Source organism: Peromyscus leucopus, chromosome 23, assembly GCF_004664715.2.
Source record: "Peromyscus leucopus breed LL Stock chromosome 23, UCI_PerLeu_2.1, whole genome shotgun sequence".
In the NCBI taxonomy this organism is placed as follows: Eukaryota; Metazoa; Chordata; class Mammalia; order Rodentia; family Cricetidae; genus Peromyscus; species Peromyscus leucopus.
Genome location: NC_051082.1, coordinates 3,437,505 through 3,443,504, shown reverse-complemented (window position 1 = coordinate 3,443,504; position 6,000 = coordinate 3,437,505).

The following is a 6,000-nucleotide window of genomic DNA, read 5'->3' as shown; positions in this document are numbered from 1 at the left end:
AAGTATGACATTTTATAAACAGAATATCCGGGAAGGAAGATCAGAATGAAACTGGGTAAGACGGCACGTGTCTGTCATCCCAGGGCCCGGAAACAGAGGCTGGAGGGTGGCTTTGAGTTTGAGGCTAGCCTGGGCTATGACTGGGAGAACTTGTTTCCAAAATGAAAAAAGAAAAAAAAAAAAAAAAAAGAATAGCCATCTGGAGAGACAGCTTAGTGGGTAGGAACACTTGCTGCTCTTATAGAAGACCTAGTGGCAGAGGATCCACACCCTCTTCTGTCCTCCATGGGCACCTGCTCTCATGTGGTACACACACACACACACACACACACACACACACTTAAAATAAAATAAATATTTTTAATGAAAAACCAAAACAAAACTTACCAAACAATCAGAAAACTTTGGACAGAATGGAAATGGTTTGTCTAAACTCATCAGGTTAAAGAGAAAAGCCTTTTAGTTCCCTGGGTGTGGCTGCTCTTAGCCACAAGCCACGTACCTTCCAAGCTGAGACACTTTCCCACACTGGGAAGTTCCTTCCCACACTCACCAAAGTGCCAGAGCCTCCTCCCTTCAGAACTCTCCGCTCAGCGCCATGGGCCGCCGCACTGGCTCCAGCCTATCCTGCAGATGTGCGAAGTTTAATGGAACGCACTCGAGTGTGGGGGATCAGTCTAGGAGAGAAGGTCCCCGTTCTCAGGAAAGGTCTAGGGAGACCCAGAGAGAGGTGACCGATGGCTGAGCCATTGGACACTGTGGTGGACGAAAAGCAGAACGGAAGCTATGCTTAGGAAATACTTGTGGCCACAGGAAGCTGCTGTCCACCTCGACTCAGTCTTGAATACTTGAAAGATGCATGATCTGTCTGAGGCTCACGGGGGCCATTAAAACTGCCACCAGGGCCTGGGGAGAAGATTCTGGGGGTTAGGTGCTTCCTACTGGGCAAGTGTGAGGGTCCTGAGTTCAGGTCTCCAGCACCCACCTACAAACTGGGTGTCCTGTGCCCTGGCAATCCCAGCACTGAGGAGGCTGAGACTCACTGGCCGGCAGCCTAGCCTACTCAGTGAGTGCCTGGTTCAGTGAGAGACCCTGTGTTAAAAACCAAAATGGATGTCATCCGGTACACACACACACACACACACACACACACACACACACACACACACACACCGGCCACCACTCCAGGGCTGACCTTGCTCATGGTGCTCTTGGGGCTTTTCCTTGCATCTGTGACTGTGACCGCCACCCTTGGTTGTGCCAGGCAGCTGTCGGACTTGGCCGAGTTTGTCTAAAAGTCAGGCGTTGGGGGTGGAAAGCCACTCACAGTGGGAGATTCAGGTGCACGGGCACAAAGTCACGTGTCTCCCCTAAAGAGCTGAGGCCCCTTCGACAACAGCACCCAGGACAGACGCTGCAGTCTGCTGTACTCAGCTGGGAGGGCCCTTGCACTGACTCCGGGCACCAGCTTTCCCAGCAGGGATTCCCACACCTTGATCTTCAGCGTCTGATGCCTCCCAGGCTGCAAGTTGCCAGAGGCGTTGGAAAGCCTGGCTGAGGGTCTTGGAATGGCAACCTCCCAGGAGAGTAGGGTGGGCTCTGAGTGGATCCCTCCCACTCCCTGGTGCTGGGACCACGAGACAGTGTCACCACATGTGTGGCTTCTCATGTGGGATCAAACTCAGGACCCTGTGCGCGTATGGGAAGCACCTGTCCTTGAGCTGTCTGCCAGGCCACTGTCACGTTTGCAGGCCACACTTAGCAAAGCAGGACGGAGGCTGGGAAGGTAGGCTTGGCAGTGAATGGTGCTTGCTGCTCTCCCAGAGGACCTGAACTCGGTTTCCAGGGCCCGCATCAGACACAGCTCACAACTGCCTGTAACTCCAGCTCCAGGAGTTCTGGCCTCCGAGTTCACTTCACTTATGTGCACAAATGCACACACACACACACACACACACACATACACACACACACACACACACACACACACACACACACCACACATCGCTGAAAATAGAAATAAAATCTTTGAACAATCGTGAATGGGAGGGTGACAGGTGCACGATCCGAACACGGCATTGCGGACCCCAGTTTAGGTCAGATCCCTGTCCCAGCTGAGTGACCTTGGGCAAGTTTCTTGACGTCTCTGGGCCTGAGTCCCCTTCTGTAAAGCACAAATTAAAAATAATAGCATCTATATTATGGGAGAGTGAACGTGACATGGCACCGTAGGTAACACAGAGCCTGGCGGGTTTATTTTATATTCACACATATTTATTTATTGAGCAATACTGTATGCGGATGGTATTCTAAGTGCTGCAGATGTGACCAGGGGTAAAACTGACACAAAGTCGTGTCTTCTTAGCCCGGACGTCAGCTGGATTTATCCAGGACCTGGGAGCTCAAGGCAAAGGCTTCTGGGTGGCTGCTTCCCCAGGGTACAGGGACAGGAAGCCCCAAGGCAGAGCAGGAACACTGAGGTGGGGGGGGAAGCGCAGCCCATGCGGGGAGCCATGGTGCCCCTCTTAGGGACTGTCTTTGGCGAGGGCACGTGAGCCACAGAACGAACATCCCTAACCCAGAGACCTAAAATCCAAAATGTTCTGAACTTGGAAGCTTTCTGAGCACACGCATGATGTCACACACCATGCATTGCTGCACCTGACCTCAGCTCCTGGGACCAGTCCGTCCATTTCGGCAGCCGGCTCACTGACTAGGTCGCTTGATTTCTCGGTATTTAGTCTTCTGAGTTGTTTGTATGTTCTAGATCTCAATCTTCCTTTAGATTGCAGCTGGCCAAGACTTTCTCCCATCCCGTGGGCTGCCTCCTCACCCAGCTGTTTCCTTTGCTGCTTGGAAGCTTTTGAATTTCACGAAGCCCACTCATCGGCCCTTGTCTCTCTTTCCTATCCCAATCTTCTGCAGAAAGACCCTGCATGTGTCTGTATCTTGAAGTGGTTTCCGTGGTTTCCCCTTGACAGTTTGAGAATTTTAGGTCTGCGTTCGAGGCCTTTGATCCGTTTGGAATTGTCAGTAGACATGTGAAAATGTTCAACACTACTGGCCATCAGGGAAATGCAAATTGAGACCACATTGAGATTCCCTCTAGCTCCAGCCAGAACGGTTGTCATCAAGAAAACAAAGAGCAGCGAATGTTGGCGAGGACATGGAGAGAACGGAGCCCTTGGATACGGCTGGTGGGAATGTGAGTCGCTGCAGCCACCGTGGAAATCAGGATAGAGGTTCCCCAAAAGGCTGGGAACAGAACTTCCCCGAGACCCCAGCCACACCACTCTGATGTATTTGTTCAAAGGACTCCAAATTAACACCCCAGAGGTACCTACGAATAATATGTGATAGTCAGCTTTAGCTGTCAACTGGATACAGAGGAGGAGCCTCAATGAGGGGTTGTCTGCGTCGTGTGAGCCTGTGGGAATGTCTGTGGGGATCGTCTTCATGCAGTTAACTGATACAGGAAGAGGCTGTCCACGGAGGGCAGCACCACTCCCTAGGCAGGGTGGGGGGGACCTGAACTGTGTGAGAGAAGAGCGATGGAGCTGAGCACAAGCCAGGGAGAGTGCGTGCACTCATCTCTCTGCTCTTGGCTGTGGATGCGATGTGTCCACCTTTTGGGAGCACCTATCATTGTGATACACCCACCCACCCACCCCCCGCTATGACAGACTACAACCTGGAACTACAACCTGAAACAAGCCCCCTTTGCCCCTAAGCGGTATTTTTTCAAGGTGATTTTTCACAACAGCAGGAACGAAGCCAGGCCACCACCCATGTTGACTGTAGAGCTGCTCCTAAGAGGCGGGTTGTGGAACCAGCCCAGGCATCGCCCGCCGACCACGGGAAGCACAGGTAAAGAAAATAGGGTCCACAGACACGAAGAAAAATGGAGTTATGTCATTTGCAGGAAAATGGTGCAACTGGGGAATGGTCACATTTAGCAAATTAAGTCAAACTCAGAAAGACAAATATTGAATGTCTCTCTCGTTTGTGGGTCCTATATTTAATATAGAAACATAAATTCATGTGTGTTTGTGTAACATGAAAGGAGACTGAGAGGGAGGGAAGAAGGGAGGGGGAGGGAGGGGAGGGCCAAGGTGTGTGTGTGTGTGTGTGTGTGTGTGTGTGTGTGTGTGGATTTGGGGTTTGCTCCCAACCCCATGGTATCTATCAAGTATTCCAAAATGAAAGGGAAATGAAGCCCCCCCCCACATTTCTGGTCTCTAGCATGTCCTTGTCCTCTCTTCTGATGTCTCTGTCCAGCTTTGGAATCAGAGCAATGCTGGCCTCAAAGGATGGTGAGGACCTGGTCCCTCCTCTGCCTCTAGAAGAGCTGGGGATCATTACTCACCCCCTTCACATGGTTAGCAGAACTCACAGTGCTGTCTCTGGGGCCCTGGCTTTTCTTCCTGGCGTCTTGGGTGACTGATTCCATCCCTAGCCATATTCTGGGGCCACATATTCAGGGCTCCTCAACTTGTGAGTCAGGACTCCTTTGGGGGTTGAGCGACCCTTTCCCAGGGGTCACCTATCAGATTTGCTACCTATCAGATATTTACACTACGATCCAGAACCATAGCGAAATTACAGTTATGAAGCAGCAATGAAAATAATTTTATGCTTGGGGGGGTCACCACAACATGAGGAGCTGTGCTAAATGGTTGTAGCATCATGAAGGTTGAGAACCGCTAGGTCCTCTTGGGTTTGTTTCTGTGGCTTCTGTGCTCCTCATTTTCTGCTTCCTATAGGCCGTCACAGTTGGAGACCATCTCTGTTACAGAGCATCAGGTGAAACCGGACAACAGTGTGTCAGGAGCCTGGGGGGCGGGAAACATCTGATGAAGCAGCTGGGAGGGAGGTTCGAAGCTTCAAGAGATCTCAGTGTATCTAAGCTGGAGTCCCGGTAGAGTTTTGGGGTGGGGGCAGGAGAATGTGAGTGGGTTGGGAAGCAGAGAGCAAGGCAAAGCCAGAGGGACTCCATCCAAAGGTTTCACACCCTTTCCCCAGACAGCGCCACCAGCGAGTGACTGAACACTTAACTCTTGAACCTTTGGGCACATTTCAGGTTCAAGCAATAGACTGGTTAGTTTAGGGTTAGAGGCAGAGAGACGAGAGGGGGTGGGTAGGAGGAGCTGGTCATGTGGAGGGGAGTTGAAAATTCCAGTTAGGGAAACTGAGTAAAGGCAAGGTAAATAAACAAAACAAAACAAAACAGAGAGATGCTGTGGTCGGGAAGAGTAAACAGGTTTGCTGGACCACAAGAGGTGAGATTGGAGCCGGATCATGGAAATACTTTGCCAAGAGCTTTGGATTTCATTCCTTGATTGACAGGCGGCCACTTGCATGTTCTAAGCCCAACCTGAAGGCCATTGGCTCAGTGACTATCTAGGAAGACGGTTTGAGTGGTTGGTTGCATGGAGAGACTAGCCGCATATAAGCCAGGCTGCTACTTGTGTCCACTGGGAAGGATGCTGAGGATGGGTGGAGGCAGGCAGGAGGGAGCTGGAGGCTGACCCTCTGAGATCCCAAGCAGTAGAATCATTGAGCCAGAGGGTGAGTTATCAGTGAGGGAGGGAGGAATGACCGAGGCAGGTCATTTGCTGGGGCCTTGCTGTCAGGGGCCATGGCCGCATCGCCCTCGGAAGCTGAGTGCCAGATCTGTGCGCTCCTGGAAGCAGGTTGCAGACAGGGTCTGACTGACGCTGTCACATTAATTCCAAAAGCTTCAAGGAAAGAAATACGGACGGGAATGAAGAGCTTCCAGAAAGCGTGCTTGCCTCCTGGAACCAGCGCGCTGGCAGGAAAACCTTGACATTGAACTGATTTCACTAATCACCAGGACAGCATGCATGCTTTCAGGCTTCGCAGCAGGCTTTGGAACTGTGGAGGGCCGGCGTGCAGGCTCAGGCAGGTGAAATAAAATGCCTAGTTTCAGAGTAGAATTTTTTTCTTTTCATAGGGGGAAAAAATGTAGAGAGAAACAAA